This window comes from Pistacia vera, unplaced genomic scaffold, assembly GCF_008641045.1.
Source record: "Pistacia vera cultivar Batoury unplaced genomic scaffold, PisVer_v2 Contig994, whole genome shotgun sequence".
Classification (NCBI taxonomy): Eukaryota; Viridiplantae; Streptophyta; class Magnoliopsida; order Sapindales; family Anacardiaceae; genus Pistacia; species Pistacia vera.
In genome coordinates this window covers 117476-135499 of record NW_022196883.1, presented here as the reverse complement: position 1 = coordinate 135499, position 18024 = coordinate 117476, and the positions used below count along the sequence as shown (strand labels likewise).

At 35.6% G+C, this 18024-nt stretch overlaps 1 pseudogene; it reads left to right on the top strand.

Moving 5' to 3' along the window:
• Nucleotides 1-1830: 1830 nt before the first annotated feature.
• On the top strand, nt 1831-15561 carry LOC116121558 (annotated as a pseudogene).
• The last annotated feature ends 2463 nt before the right edge of the window (nt 15562-18024 follow it).

The window sequence follows — 18024 nt, the reverse complement described above, 5'->3', positions numbered from 1 at the left end:
CTTACACACCTGGACAGAAGCATCCAAATCAGCTGCTCGATTTGATTAATTATTGAGTATTCTGTTCCTTCTCTTGTGGAATGTGGACTATGGTAATTGGTGGATGTATCCAGCCCAAATGCCCAAAACCCCTTTAGAAATTAAAGAATATTCGAACAGTCTTCTATGAGAAAACTTCTTATGAAAAATACAAGTATTTTATCACAGTATAATACAGTAAAACTTTTCTATAGTGATATTTTATATATAAATAAATTTTAAATAGTTATAAAAATTTATATTTTCAATTTGAGATAGTTATAAATAAAAATAAACTTCACATTGTAATAAGTTGTAATTTTTCTAATTCTCGTCTTAAGGAAAATTGTCTCCACATAGTAATTATTATATGTATATTGCAAAAAAAATATGTTATATTATATTAAAGGTTTAAGATGAAATAAAATATTTATCTAAAGTTGTTTGAGATAATGATTTATGCTTTTGAGTTGTTACCACATCTTTTAACTTGCAGATACATTATTCGCTAACATGGATATTTTCTTGCTGAAACCAAAATATTCTAGCTTTTCAAGTATGTTTAGAGCTTCTTGGCACTTAAACTTTTTGTATTTTCATACTATCGTCCTCATAATTATTTATTTTCTCTTCTTGTTTAATTGTAAAAATGATTTCTTCTTCATTAAAGCATACATGACTTGTTGCTCATTTGGATGATTGAAGAAAACATTAATATTCATTCAATTAGTGTGGTGAAGTTGTCGAATCTGATCACTCAATTCTACAATGACTTTGATTCTCCTCATCTACTTTATTTGTAACTTGCAATTCATCGACATCGTGGATCCTAATTTTGCAATGCTTAAAACAATTGACCATGTAGTAATTACATTTGCAATTTCATCAAGGACACTTATCTTTGTTGGTTCCAAGATACGATCTTTTATCTATTTTAAAAGTAAGCAATTGAAACGTTGAATTGAAACCCTAATATTATTAAAACATGAATTGAAATCCTAATGTTGTATTACTAAAACATAAATTATGAAATAAGAAAATTTTGTAACTATACCTTTATTAAATTATTACCTCTTTATACTAATAAAATTAGTTAGTTTGAACATTATAATAATAATAATAATAATAATAATAATAATAATAATAAAGAGGTTTTACTCTCTCTCTCTCTCTCTCTCTCTCTCTCTCTTTCTCTCTCTCTCTCTCTCTCTCTCTCTCTCTATATATATATATATATATATTGTTCAAAAGCGGAATCGAGTCAATTGAGTTTTTCATTGTCACGGCAGTGCAACAGCATGACGTGCACCTAAAGAATTAACTTAAATCAAATCACATAATAGACATATTATATAGTTTATTGATATGATTACGTGATGTTCGCAAACTTCTCATGCACTTAGTCATCATCCCTTGCTCAACAACAAATGTACTATTCAACCATTTTATTTGGGTTGTGTATTAGACCATAAGTCCACAAACTTGGAATTTAGTTGACATTTGACGACAATTAAAAAATATATATATGTTTAAAATCATGAAAATTTACCTTACAGAAAAGAACAGTAGATTTATTCAATTTATTATTTCCCTGTTGAGTTGGTCTCAATCTATATATGATGCCTTGAACAGCACGATGCCCTTGGGCAGCTACTTCTTCATAGATTTCTGCTAGAAAGTAAAAGTTAACCTGAAAAAGATATTAATAATCAATCGATCGTGACCACTATAAAAAATATGGACATCTGAAGATACATACAATATTACATAAATTTGTAGTCATCAGTCATCAGTCATCAAGCACCATCACCAATGGCCAAGCCAATCTCGCTCCCACTATATGAAAAGGTTGCAATAAAAAACTCTTCACAAAGAGCTTTAAATGTCACCATACTGTTCCTTCTGTTTTCTCTTCTTATCTATCGTCTCAAATATCTCCAAAATCATGGATATGCTTGGTTCCTTGCTTTTCTATGCGAGTCGTGGTTCACCTTCATTTGACTTCTCACCACCAACACCCAGTGGACCCCATGGAATACAAAACATTCCCAGAACGTCTCCAGGAATGGTATAGAAGACTAGATCTTCCACCGGTGGACGTGTTTGTGACTACCGCTGACCCTGCGCTAGAGCCGCCTATCATCACCGTAAACACTGTGCTTTCTTTGTTAGCAGTTGATTATCCAGCTCACAAGTTAGCCTGCTATGTTTCCGATGATGGCTGTTCCCCTCTCACATTTTACTCTCTCGTTGCAGCGTCAAAGTTTGCTGTGCTTTGGGTTCCATTTTGTAAGAAGTATAATGTTCAAGTTAGAGCTCCCTTTAGGTACTTCTTGGATGAGTCTACAGCTAGCGGCTAATGAAAGTTCAAGTGAATTCCAACTAGAATGGAAAAAGATGAAGGTAAACGAAAGTGAAATTTCTGTAACATTACTTCTGCAAGTAAGACCTTAGACTCAAAAATTAATGTTGATTTCTTACTATAACACAGCTTAACCTTTTTTGGTTAATCGGTTTTTTAGTCTTAAAAATGAATTTATTTATTTTAATTCTTATTTCATTTTCATTTTGTAGGACGAATATGACGAGCTTAGCCCAAAAATAGAAGCTGCAGCTCGTAAGTCGTTTCCCAGCAGTGATCTAACCTGCGAGTTGGCTGTTTTCTCTAATATGGAATGCCGAAACCATTCAACTATAATGAAGGTAGATGATTTCTGTCAAAAGAAAGCACTACTCAATCATCATTTATCAGAATTAATTTTTAACGATTAACGACGGATTACTTCGATTAACGATGAAGCTTTAGAAAACTATCAAAACTTTTAATTAGACTGTTCTTTCTGTAGGTTATTTGGGAGAAAAAGGGTCACTCCTCAGATGGAATACCACATTTAGTTTACATATCCAGAGAGAAGCGGCCTCAGCATATGCATAATTACAAAGCTGAAGCAATGAATGTACTGGTAAGAGCGATGTTTCTAATACAGTAATACTCTATGCATTCCAACTGAACCATCATCAATTTATGAATTATCTAGCTATTTAAAGACTCTTTATCAGTTGCTTTTTATAAATAAATGCCAAAAAACACTAGGGTTTCCGGTTGATGACAATACTCGTTTATGCTTAATGTGGACTGCGACATCTTTGCCAACACCACCACTGTTGTTCGTGAAGCAATGTGTCTGCTTCTTGGTTCCAAGAATGAAAGAGAATGCGGATTTGTTACTTTCCACAGCTATTCTACGATGACCGCAGATGAAGTAGTGATTGAAGAATCGCATTTGAGAAGAAGAGAATTTTTATTTAGCTTAAGGGATTTGTTTACAAGCAGAGAAGTCTATATATACAAGTAACCATAGTTATTCAACCACAATTAATACCATAACAACTGATTAACACTAAACAACAGATTACTAACTAATTAACGATTAACAGATCGGAGAGGAAGGTGCAGGAGGTGCGAGGAGGATTTAAGAGTCGAATCTGTGTCAGGAATAAGGGGATAAAATATGCAGTAGGCTCTTCTTCCATAAAAGTAGCAGCAGAAATGTCAGCTGGAAAAGCAGATTTAGGAGCTTGCTGCAATGAGAAAGGAAAAATATGTTCATAAAATAAAACATCTCTGTTAAGCAAACATTCTGAGAGTCAAATCATAGAGTATATAACCCTTTTTTGTGATGAATACCCAAGGAAAACACAGGGTACTGATCTAGAGCTAACTTGTCTTGAATAGGCAGATTGGAAGGAAGGCTTAGCACAAAGACTCTTAAATGATCCAAATTTGGCTTATGGCCATAAACTTCTCAAAAGGAGATAATCCATGTAAACACTTGGTAGGTAACCGATTGATATATATACAGCAACTTTGACAGCATATCCCCACAAGTACAGGATGTGAGATTGGAATTTTAAAGCCCTGGCCATGGCAAGAATATGCCTATGCTTGGCTTCTACCACTCCATTTGTTGTGAGCGTAGACACAAGTGCTTTGGTTGTAATCCCTAACTAGACAACAATTCACAACACTGATTATGAAAAATTCTGTGCCATTGTCAGTTCTAACATACTGAGGAGTGTGATTATATTGATTTGAACCATTTGCAAAAAATTCTCAAAGTCTGGAATACATCAGCTTGAATTGTAGCAAAAAAATCCATGTGGTCCTAGTGAAATCATCTACCATAGTAGAGAAGAAACGTGCATTACCTTGAGTAGCAATCTGTAAGGGCCCCAAACATCCAAATGCAGCAGTTCAAATGTGTGAGAAGTGGCTGTGTTACTGTAGGGAAATAACCTGGTATTTTGGCTAAAGGACAAGTGTCCAAATGGAACTTGTAATGATTATTAAAAGTATGATGTAAATCCTGCAAGATTGATAAGGGAGCATGTCCTAATCTCCTATGCAAAGAACAACATCCTTATTTTGAGACAAGTGTTTTATTGAGAAATTAGTAGCTACATTGAGAGATTTGCAATCTGTTGCTTTATTACAATCAGAAACTTTGATTCCCAATGTGTATTTAAGGCTGAAACAAAACCAGGAAAAAAAGAGATGATTTCGAAATTGGCATGAAGTGATATAGCCCCTGGTGTTCCTTACCATCCCCTTCAGTTTGCCATTCCAAAGATCCTGGATCACAACAAAATCCGATAAAAATTGATAGAACACTGACCATCAGAGGCTAACTTAGAATTGATAATAGATTATACTTAAAATCTGGTATTATAAACATTATCCAGTGAAAAATTTTCTTGTAGGCTGACAGTCCCTATATGTTAATTGATGTTTTTGTTCCATTTGGGAGACTAACACCACAGGTGTAGATGTTTATTATCAACAATGTAAAATTTTGGACACTATAGTCATATGATCAGTGGCTACCCGAGTCAAGAATCCAATCATCAATAACACCACAATTTGAAAATAGGGAAACAATATTACCTGCCAGGTTAGCTGATGGTGTTCCCAAGTTCTCCTTGCCTAGTAACTGAATCAATTGAGTATACTGCTGTGGAGTTAAAACATTGCTTAAGCTAACTCCTTTGTTGTTGTCGGTTGTTGATTCAGTTTGTGAATCTGATTCTTGACTTGAGTGAACTTGATTGGCTTTAGCTTTTGATCCTGACTTACTCTTGGTAAACTGAAAATCTGTCGGATATCCATGCAGTTTGTAACAATTATCCTTCTTGTGTCCTGCTATGTGGCAGTAATCACATTCAACATAGGGTTTTTTTCCTTTATATTTTGAGCTCTGAGTTTGATTTCTTTGATTCCCTTATGAGTAAAGAGCCGTAATAACTTCAGTGTTCTGATTAAATCCAGTCAAGACCTTTTGGCTTTCATCTTGATTTACAATTGAATAAGCCTGTTTGACAGAAGGTAGGGGAACCATTAACAAGATTTGACTTCGCACCAATGCATATGAGTCATTAAGTCCTATAAGAAACTGTAGAAGTTTTTGTTGGTTAAGATGTGCCAAATATGCTTTAGCTGATTCACTGTCAGGTGGTGGCAAACTCACCAATGAGCTGAGTTCATCCCATAGAGTTTTCAGCTTGTTGTAATATATTGCAACCGAGTGAGTTCCTTGCATCATGTTGACTATCTCTCTGTGGATACCAAAGACTCTTGTGCCATTGACCTTGTGGTATTGTTCTTGAAGATCTTGCCAAACCTGTTCCGCACTACTAGAGTATACAATACTGTTGAAGATTTCCTTTGAAACAGTGTTGAAAATCCAAGCTAACACCAAGGAATTACAACGTTCCCACTGTGCATGCAAAGATTGATTGAAATTTACCTTCTCACAAGATCCATCAACAAAACCTAATTTGTTTTTTGCCCTTAAAGAAACAATCATCGCATGGCTCCAAATCCCATAATTTTCCATTCCCATAAGTTGCTTTGAAACAAGGACTGAACCAGGCGTATCTGATGGATGTATGTAGATAGGTGAACTTGAGTCAGTAACACTTGACATTCTGAGATGAATTTGTTTCAGCTTTGTGCAGAAATTCAGTCGAATTAATCAACAGACTTTAGCTAACAGCTGGATGAACTTATTCTGATTTCAGAGAGATGAAGAAGAAAAAGAAAAAACAGAGTTGATTCTAGAGTCGATAACTTGAATCTTTAATTGAAGCTACTGATTTTGCAGTTGAAAAACACTGCTCTGATACCATGAAAAAATCGCATTTGAGAGAAGAGAATTTTTATTTAGCTTAAGGGATTTGTTTACAAGCAGAGAAGCTTATATATACAAGTAACCATAGTTAGTCAACCACAGTTAATTAACCATAACAACTGATTAACAACTAACTACAACTAATTAACAACTAACTAACAGATTACTAACTAATTAACAGATTAACAAATTAACTAGCTAACTAAACTAATTAACTGAACCTAATTAACTGATTATGCTAATAATCCAATAGTGATTTCCAATGAAATAAGATTTTCTTAAATTTACAAATGTTTGATTTGTTTCGTCACTATGGTTACTTAAGTAGTTAATTGGTTGAGTAATCAACATGTTCTGTATGCTTATGTTACAGTATATGATTAAAGGAGTTGTGGGAATTTAAGGACCAATCTATGAGGGAACTGGATGTTTTCATAGGCGTAAAGTGATCTATGGGCTACAGCCGGATGACTTAGAAATCGAAGGAAAAGATCTTACTTCAGTGACTGGTACTCACATCGACAGTCAAGACCATGATTCTTCATTTTCGTAAAGCATATCAAATTAACATCACACTGAATTGTACATCTAGAATTATTTGTTTCAAACACACACACACACACACACGCATTTTTATACATATAAGGATGATCTCTGTTCACGTTTTTTAAAGATATAATGGTGAAGTTATTTAGAGTTAAGATGACAGTCATTTCAATCTGTGCAGGGAAATTAGCAGACGATGAACTACTAAAAGGATTTGGAAATTCGAAGGAGTTCACCAAGTCAGTTGCTCATGCTCTGCAAGAAAAGATATATGGTCCAAGCGACCTTTCAAATTCTGTTGCAGCGGCTTACCAAGTTGCTGGTTGTGCCTATGAAATTGGAACTAATTGGGGAAAAAAGGTTAGTTGCAAACAATCATTTAAGCGGCAATTGAGATCTTTCTTTTGGGTACTCACTGACGTATATGTTGTAATTTTAGACTCTTTATGTCTTGTCCTCATATTTTGGGTGCTTTACTTTCAGGTGGGATGGCTATATGGGTCCAAAAATCAAGATGTCCTTACTGGGTTAATGATCCATAAATGAGGCTGGGGATCCGGCTATTGCTCACCCAACACACCAGCCTTTCTAGGATGTGCACCATCATGCGGACCGGCTTCACTGACCCAACAAAAGAGATGGGCCACTGGCCTACTAGAAATATTATTCAGCAAACACAACTCCGTATTTGCTACCTTCTCTAGCAAGCTCCAATTCAGGCAGTGTTTTGGTTATTTGCGGGTCCTTATTTGGGGTTTACTATCACGACCAGCTTGCTTGGTGACTCAAGTGTGCTGCACGTTGCTTAATAGTTAAGTAAACGTAATGGCTAAGTATACTTCATAGCTAAGTAAACTTAATGGCAAAGGAACTTTAAGGATAAGCATTATCCATTCCCAAAGTTGCCAGTTGCCACCTAAGAGCATCTCCAATGGTGCTCTTTATTTTAAAGAGCATATTTCCTATAAATAAAGAGCATCTTTGTCGATTTCTAAACATAAAGAGCAAAAATTTTATTTAAGTCCAATGGACTCTTTAAATTTTAATTCTTTATTTTGAATTTTCCCATAAAGCATTTATGATTTTAATTTTTTCCCTCTTTTGTTTTTCCTAATTTCCCTCTTTATATTTCATTACTTTCCCTCCATTTTTCTTTGTAAGTTAAACTGTTCCTTTTATATTCAATTGATCAATTCCATCTTCTCCTGCACAATCTTTCCACCTCTTTTCCTTTCCATTACGCCATGCTTTCTACTAGGTTAGTCAGTGTTATTCTTGATGATTCCGATTCAGATGATGATTTGGAGTTCAATTTATGGTCATGCCTATATATGGCGTGATAGAGTTCATGGGCATCACAAGCTTTTTCATGACTACTTTGGAGAAAATCCTGTATATTCTCCAAATTTATTTCGAAGGAGGTTTCGAATGAGTCAGTCTCTTTTTCTTCGTATTCAATCTGCTGTAGAAGCTCATGACCCATATTTTGTTCAAAAAAGGGATGCTATTGGATTTTTGGGTTTGTCTTCTCTCCAAAAGATAACTGCTGCATTAAGGATGCTTGCATATGGAGTTGTGGCAGATTATGTTGATGAATATGTAAGGATTGGTTAAAGCACTGCAGTTGAAAGTCTTAAAAAATTTGATAAAGCAATAGTTTCAATTTTTTCGGATAAGTACATGAGATCTCTAAACAAAATTGATATTGATAGATTGTTAAAAGAAGGTGACAGTCGTGGGTTTCCTGGAATGTTAGGAAGTATTGACTGTATGCATTGGAAATGGAAAAATTGTCCAGTTGCTTGGAAGGGGATGTATGTTGGCCATGTTGTGAACCAACAATAGTTCTTGAAGCTATAGCTTCATATGATCTTTGGATATGGCATGCATTCTTTGGACTACCAGGATCACATAATGACATAAATGTTTTAGAGCGATCTTTTTTATTTACAAAACTTGCTGAAGGACGAGCTCCACCAGCTAACTATTCAATCAATGGTCATAACTATACAATGGGATACTACCTTGTTGATGTTATATATCCTTCATGGTCAACATTTGTGAAAACAATTCCATTTCCACAAAGTCATAAACACAAACAATTTGTTGCAGCTCAAGAGTCAGCAAGAAAAGATGTTAAGCGAGCATTTGGAGTGTTGCAAGCAAGATTTGCCATTGTGCGTGGACCAGCACGTTTGTGGCATCGTGAAACTCTAAAGGACATTATGAAAGCTTGCATCAAATTACACAATATGATTGTTGAAGATGAAAGACATGTTAAAAATTTAGATTATAATTATGATGCATTTGATGTCAATCCAGACATATCAATTTCGCACGAGCATACGGCAAAGCTTTTGGAATTTGTTCAATGTCATCGTCGCATTAGGGATCGAGATATTCATTCTCAACTACAACAAGACCTAATCGACCATATATGGAAATTACATGGAAGTCATATGTAACTTTTTAGTTTCGTGCTAATGGTGTTTGCAGCATAGGTTGGTTTTGTGGCATGCTGCTAATGTATTTAATCTGCTTTTAGTGCAATTTGCTTTATGCAAGACATTTTTTTTTTTTTTAGTAAGCAAACAAACAAACTTTATAAAACAGGCCAAAGCAAATTTGACCAAGAGTTACAGCATGATTGAAAACACAAACTTTATAAAAGAGGCCAAAGCAAAATTGACCAAGAGTTATAGTATGATTGAAAGAGAAAGTACAGAGCAGCAAGAAAACTATAGAAATAGACCTGAAAGAAACTAAAAAGCAAAACCACCACAACAGCAACAGAGCCACCAAAACTGACATTTTTTTTACTAATAAGCATAACAGAGCTTCAACCACCAAAACTAAAATTTAGCAATTTTTAGATCTCCTTTCACTAATTTCTTTTTGACGTTGAATATAAAAATTTGCAAGCATTTGAGGCATCCCAGCTGGATCTATAGCCATTATGCTTTCATCCTCCTTCGTTTGTTCTAATCGCAGCTTTTCTTGCTGATAAGCAAGTCTCTCTTGTCCTTGAATATATGCCTTTTCAAATAATTCTAATTTCTTTTCATTGAATTGCCTCTTTTCGTCTCTCATTTCTTGTAATAAGTTCACATATGAACCTGTTAAGTCATTTTCCGTATCTTTTCCCTTCCTTTTCTTTCTGTCTTTTTCAGCTTTCCTTCCAGGTGGTCTCTCTATGTCCACAAAGTCCGGACTTGTAATGTTGTCATCTCTAAAATTCACTTTAGTCTCTAATGTAGGAGTATGACTTTTGTCTTTCTTTTTTATCGGTTTTTTCTTTTGGCAATCTTCCTTCCATTTCGGCTAAACTCTCAATACATTCCAACAATGCTCAAATTGGAATTTACTTTTAGTTAGTTCTTGGTATAGGAATTTTGCATTAGCAATCTGGAAAAGAAAAAAAAATACAAACTAAAAAAGTATGCAATAATATAAATATATTTCTAAAATATAAAATAATAAATACCTTGTCTTGCTCATTGACGCCACTTTGGTTTCTTGATTCAATTTGAGCACAGCATCCACAAAATTTGTTTGTAGCTAGTTGAATTGTTGACCAACGGTTCATCAAAGAAACTTGTGTACGTTTAGATTCAAAATTTTTGTATTTATGGAAGTACTCCCACAATCGTGCCCAATTTGTCTTGTGTTTCTGTTCATTTCCTTGCACAGCATCTAAACTGGTATTAAGTCATGCTGACACGATAAGAAGGTCCTTTTCTGCAGTAAAGTTGCCGCCACGTGATCTTTTAGAGTTAGACTCAACTGGAGTAGATAAATGGGATTCTTCAGTATTGGTGAAAATAGATATATCATCAGAGTTTGAAAGTTGGGTTGAAAATTGAGGATTTTCAGTGGAATCAATATGCAAATTTCCATCACTACCAACTTGAAAATTCATATTTTAGAGAAAAGAAAAGAAAACATGAATATATAGATAACTCAAAAGACCACTGTGGGGGGAGGAAAAACAATTTTTCAAACAAAAAAAACTTAATAGGAGAGAGAAACAATAAATAAAATATATTGAAACTTGTAATTTAATTAATTAAAATTATTATAAAGAGTGAGTTTGGCTCGCTAGATGTGGAGAGTCAATCTCACTCTTTAATTTATATTTAAAGAATAAAGAGTCCATTAGACTCTTGTTTTTATGCATTAACTCTTTATAATAAAGAGTTTGACTCTTATAAAGAGCCCCTTAGAGATGCTCTAAGGTTGCCACCTAGTGTTACTTAAGGATTAAGTATACAATGTATCTAATCATATTCTTTGAAGGGGTTTAGCCTATAAATAGGTCACTCCCCTTTGTAAAGTTTATAAGTTGTAATCTTTCAATACATAGTTTACATTTTCTCTACACTTATCTTTCTCATTTGCATACTGTTAGTCTTTGAGTTTGTGTGAGTGTTGGGCTGCTTAACACATTTTCGAAGTGTTAAGGTCGTACGAACTTAGCCAAGAAGTTAAGTGCGTGATAAGTGGTATCAGAGTCAGGTTAGCATAACCTCGGTTTTTATTCAATGGCAAAAGATACTGTCGTTTCAACAAAGGGATCCAAGACAGCTGAGATGGAGACTTCCCAAGAATGTGGTCGTCCGAAAAGAGTCGACCCCAACGCCAACCCCTCAAGGTAGAAAGGTAAGTCCAGAGACTTTATTTCCAGTTTTGACTCACGCCTATCTCATATAGAAGAAAGGGTGAGCGCGCAGTCGGAAGAGCTAGATCATCGGGTGGATGATCTAGAGACGGAGGTGTCCGAAACCCACACTGTTGCGAAAGCCATGTTGCTTCAATTGGAGGAGTCATTAAGGACCGAAATGAGAAAAATCCATGAGGAGTTCGTAGGGGAGCTTGCCAAAACCTGTCATGTGTTTCAAACCGAAGTCAACAGCACTCTTGTTGACTTAGACGAGGTGCAAGCTGATTTAGCGGGATGCAAGCGCACTATAGTTGCAAGGACCGGCAACAACATCATTGAAAGCCAAAGGATTGACATACCAAGACCTAAAAGCTTTGGTGGCTCACGCAAAGCATAAGAAGTTGACAACTTCTTGTGGGGACGGACTAGACAAGTACTTTGGGGCCGTAGGCATCACGGAGGAAAGCTGGAGGATTGAAACTATAGTCCTCTATCTCACGGACATCGCAAGGTTATGGTGGAGGAGAAGAGAAGGAGACATCGAAAAAGGTATATGCAATATCTCTTGCTTTGATGATTTTAAGAAAGAGCTTAGGCGGCAGTTTTACCCTGAAAATGCTGAGGATGAGGCAAGAGCTCGCTTGCGAAGGATCAAGCAAATAGGGACAATTCGTGATTATATCAAGGACTTCATCGACTTGATATTAAAGATCCCTGGGATGTCCGACAAGGACTCACTCTTCAATTTTATGGATGGGTTGCAGTCATAGGTGAAAACAGAGCTAAGGCATCGGGGAGTGCAAGACCTTGCCACAGCCATAGCAGTTGCTGAAAGTTTGATAGATTATAGCAACAAAAAAGAATACACTGGCAAATCCAAAGATAAGAAGGGTGGCTTTGTTAAAGGTGCGGGAGACAAGGGGCAATCTAAGGAGAGCATCCGAGACCCGCCAAGACAACTCCTCATCCAAAGGTAAGGACAAGTGCATTGGCTGACAAAATCAAGCAGGAACTTTAGCACGAGCCATTGGCTCGAAACATCATTGCCTTGGTAGAAGAAGGGAAGACCCGGAGGTTTTGGCTAACTGACGGCTTACTTTGCACCAAAGGCAACCGCCTCTACATCCCGAGATGGGACAATCTAAGGAAAGAGTTGATCAAGGAGTGTCATGACTCCTTGTGGGCAGGCCATCCAGGTATGAGACGTACCTTTGCTCTCTTGAAATCTGCCTACTATTGGCCTGGGATGCAGGATAGCATCGAGGGGTATGTGTGTACATGCCTTGTTTGCCAGCAAGATAAAGTAGTGCAACAACAACCAGCAGGCTTGCTAGAACCATTACCCATGCCCGAGAGACCATGGGAGAGTGTCTCAATGGACTTCATCACGTGTTTGCCAAAGTCTAAAGGGTTCGGGAGCATCATAGTCATTGTGGACGGGTTTAGCAAGTATGCCACCTTCATCCTTGCATCCACCGATTGCATAGCAAAGGAAACAGCCAAGTTTTTCTTTTGCAACAACATCAAGTTATGGGATATTCCAACAAGCATAGTCAGTGATCGAGATCGTTGGTTCACCAGAAGATTTTAGACAGAGTTATTCAAGATGCTAAGATCAAACCTAGACTTCTCAACCAGCTTTCATCCCCAAACTGATGGCCAAACCGAGCGCATCAATACACTGTTAGAGCTATATTTGCGGCACTATATGAGTGCTAGCCAGCGGGATTGGGCAAAGCTCCTTGACATAGCCCAATTCTCATTCAACTTGCAGCGGAGCGAGGCAACCAACAAGAGTCCTTTCGAGATCATCATGGGACGACAGCCAAGCACAGCTCTTTCCCTAGCCACACGCTATGATGGGAAGAGCCCCACAGCCTTCAGATTAGCCAAGTCATGGCACGAACAAACTGAACTTGCTCGTGCAACTCTACATAAGGCAGCCAAAAGAATGAAAAAATGGGCAGACAAGAAAATAAGGCACGTTGAGTTCCAAGAAGGTGATCTTGTCCTTGTAAAGCTACTGCCCCAACAATTCAAGACACTAAGAAAGGTGCACAGAGGCCTAGTGTGCAAATATGAAGGGCCCTTTCTAGTGATACAACGCATCGGCAAAGTTTCGTATAGACTCCAACTTCCTCCAAAACTGAAGATACATCCAGTCTTTCATGTAAGCTTGCTGAAGCCATTCCATGAAGACCCGAAGGTGCCATCCCGAGGAGTCTCTAAACGAGCACCAACAGCCGTTGTAACATCCTTTGACAAAGAGGTTGAAGAAACACTTGCTGAAGAGTCATTCGCCGACGGGGTGTGCCAAATTACCGGGAATACTTCATCAAATGGAAGGGACTTCCCAATGTCGAAGCTAGTTGGGAGACTATATGGAAATTCCAAGACTCAATCCTACGCTACAAGGATAATGCAACGAAGGCGTCGCAGCATTAGGTGTAGGAGAATGTCACGACCAGCTTGCTTGGTGACTCAAGTGTGCTGCATGTTGCTTAATGGTTAAGTAAACTTAGTGGCTAAGTATACTTCATAGTTAAGTAAAATTAATGGCAAAGGAACTTTAAGGATAAGCATTATCCATTCCCAAAGTTGCCACCTAAGGTTGCCATTTAGTGTTACGTAAGGATTAAGTATACAATGTATCTAGTCATATTCTTTGAGGAGATTTAGCCTATAAATAGGCCACTCCCCTTTGTAAAGTTCATAAGTTGTAATCCTTCAATACAGAGTTGACCTTTTCTCTACACTTATCTTTCTCATTTGCATACTATTAGTCTTTGAGTTTGTGTGAGTGTTAGGTTGCTTAACACATTTTCGAAGTGTTCAGGCCGCACAGACTTAGCCAAGAAGTTAAGTGCGGGACATTACGCTTTATTCTTGAGGTGTGCTATGTAGCTCTACCGGCCTATTACATCATCAACAACTCCAATTTCTTGCCCAAGGTTAGCAAGCAAAGCTATATACATCTAAACAACAATACAACTTTTAATTATATATGTAATTCTAACTGCGTAAAATGCGTTGTTCAGTAAAGACTTGAAGTTGCGTCATTTTGGAGTGAGTGGTGCGCTGCTGTTTTGTACTTTAAGTGGACAATTTCAGACCATTGATCAAACAAAGATCCAACGGCTGCTATCATCAATTCCAATCAACTCTATAAAAGCAACAGAAAATTCATATTCATAATAGCTTCTTCTTCGTTTCGTCTAAGAGCATTTACAAAAGCTTGAATCAAATTTGTGACTTGTAAAGATTGAGTGATAGGATCTTGTCATTCTGTGAGGGTTATAATTCTCTCAAGGTTTAGGGATTTCTGTGGGGATATCTCTAGGATTAGAAGTTACAGGTTGGTTTGGTTTAAGGGTTGTTCAAATTGGGTTGATCTGAGTGTGTATGTGAATTATTTTCAATTAAAGATTAGACTGATTAGTGCAGTGAGCTCTCCATTTTCATAGCTCAATGTGGATGTACCCTATTTGAAACAAGATAGGTGAACCACAGTAAAATTTCTGGTGTTGATTCTTGATTGTGTGTTTATGTGATTGATAAGTTAGGTTTTAGTTATAACACGTGTCTTTCGGGAACCGGGCATATACATTCCTGTTTCAATTTTTGTGACTTACAATCTGCATGCTCTATCAGAATACTCACTCTGTTCATGGTGGACTAGCCAAAGAATGGCAAGAATAACCACAACTAGTGCATGGTTATTTGCATTTTCAAGTGTCATACTCAAGCCCTTCGACTTTTCAGACACAGTATTTGAAGTTACCAAGAAAGACCAATCTACTTCTACTGATGGAAATGACAGAGATAACAATGGATTTACATTCAATGAGTCCCCCATGTTTGTACCAGGCACAACAATTTTAATGGTGCAATTGACTGCGGTAGCTACAAGTTTACTGGGGCTGCAACCACAAGCGGGTCATGGTTTGCAAGGTTCAGGGCTAGGGGAGTTGATGTGTAGTTTGTACGTTGTGACATGCTTCTGGCCTTTTGTGAAAGGGGTATTTTGTGGAAGAGGAAGATATGGGATTCCCATATCCACCATTTGCAGGTTTGCTGAATTGGCATTTCTATTTGTACATCTGAGTTTGATGGGCTAGAGGGATTGGAATCCAAATCAGTCCTTCTGTATTGGGCTTTTAGTCTTTCATAAATCCAAATAAGATTTGTAATTGAAATTATTTTAGTTAATTATACGGTCAATAGTTTCATTCATACTCGAATAAATCAACACTTTAATGTTATCATATTAATGATACATATCATATAGTTGTAATAAATCTCTTATAAAGTACTAATGGACTGAAATAATATACTTATCATTCGTGAAAATCAATGCTCATCAAATTTTAATATCAAATTCATACCCTATAATTAAATTTATGATTTTTAGAAAATAATAATAATTCCACTTTTAATGAAAATTGGTCCGCTCATTTACTTTGGCTAATATATTAAAAGTGAATACAATTTTACTATATTTATCATAAAATCAAGTATTATTGTGATTTGAAACTAAATATATAAGACTAAGATTTATGACATTATTCAGTTTCATTTATTTATTTTAGCACCACAACTTTATAAGTGGACAAATTTTAGACAAATAAAAAAGCTGTTATTATTTGGTCATAGCGAAAAAAGAGAAGAAATAGCTGAGGAGGTCGTTTACCAGGATTGAGACAGGGCCAATCTTCATAGAAACTAGGGATAGGAGTTTGACCTGCCCCGTTGGGGCCCCGGCAGGTGCAGGTCCAAAAAAAATACCTGTTCTCGAGTGCGGGACGAGTTTGGGGATGGTCCTGAACCTGCACCCGATTTTTTACATGTTTCATTAACCATGAATGTTTTATACAATAGCTTTCAGAAAACAAAAAAAATCAAATATACTGCAGCATTCATATTTATTACCAAGAATAATTCATGTGAATCTCTACTAATCTGGAAAATCCAATTGGAATGCTTGATAAAATCCATATTCTTATTGTGTGTTTAGTTAGAGAAAAACTAATCAAACTTAAAACTACAACAATTCCAAACTAATTTTTACTAATTACTATCATTAGAATTTTTAGGGTAAAACTTAAAATTCATTTTTTATTTTTATCCGTTTTGTGTTTCATACTAATTATATAATTTGAATTATTATTATTTTTTTTTCAGTTTGATTGATTACATATATCTTGATAATTGTATTTATTCATCTTATTATGCCATAATTTAATAAATCGAGACATTTTCTTTAGTGTATGAATATAGGTAAGCATAGAATTAATTCACCATAAGATGATACATCAATTTAGAAGCATATCTTCTTCACTTGAAGTGGAGTTGGCATTCAACAAATAAACATTCAATTAAACTTACATGTAGAATCAAAATAATTATAAATGATGAATCAATAACATATTGTGCCAACTCAAGATCAAAAGAAAAAAAATATGAAGACTCTTATGTCTTCTTGTAAAAGGAAAAATATTAAATAGAAATATGGAGATCATAATATTGTAAATTACTATTGGCAATGAATAATTATAGGCTTCGTTGCAATGAAAATATCTCTATCACACATGCTTGCACCAATATTTACAACACCTTCTCCTAGACTATTATAAATTAATAATATATTTTATGATATGGTAAGATATATAATGAACTTGGAATTACTTTTAGAAATTTACTTAATTATCTTGTAAAGTTTTTAAAGGGTGTGGTGGTACAATTTTCAATAGGAAACAAAGCTTCAATGACAGTTGACTCGAGAGTTACAAAAGAGAGTCAACTGAACCCAGCTTGTCGCCACGTGGAGACGCAAGAGTCAAAATCGGAATCAATCATTCTTAACCTTTGTCTTCTTCTAGTTTTTGGCAAACAATAAATATAAATAATGCATGTGCCACACGTGTATCAACTTCACCACCCTCCTACGTCACTTGTTAAGACAAAAGACCAATAATTTTGTGCAGTACAAATACATAAGACGAATACTTGATAAATACACATTTGTGTAGTACAAATACATTAATTTTCACATTACAACATATTTTATTATATAATGATACGACCAATTGTAATAATCAATTTAATTTAACCTTTGAAAAATATTAATCTTCATAGCAAAGTTTTTTAAGAGCATTTTTTTTTTTCTAAACTAAAGGAATTTAATATGCAAATTAAGGAATAAACTTTATATATGCACTTTTGATTATGGTGGATTGAGGATTAAGAATCTGTGTAAAATAAATTATACCACTTTTTAAAATTCAATTCTAGGTAAAAAATCCTGACAATTAATTATTGTTAATTAATAGTTATTACCATTGTTGCATAAATTAGAAGTCATAGAATGTGATTCTTTGACCGTTACGTTGTGTTATTAGGGAAAAAAAAAAAAAAAAAAAACCTAATAACAAGACCACTCAGTAATTGTATCAAGGAAATTTTAGTCAAAACCAGAGGAGACTTTCTGAAGAGAGAATGGCTAATACATTACGCCAGGGTAGTTTGTCTTCACTCTCTTTGTGCCACTGAACTCATATAATACTCATCAGCAGACTTCTGATACATTCAAGATTATATAAAATATTAACTTTC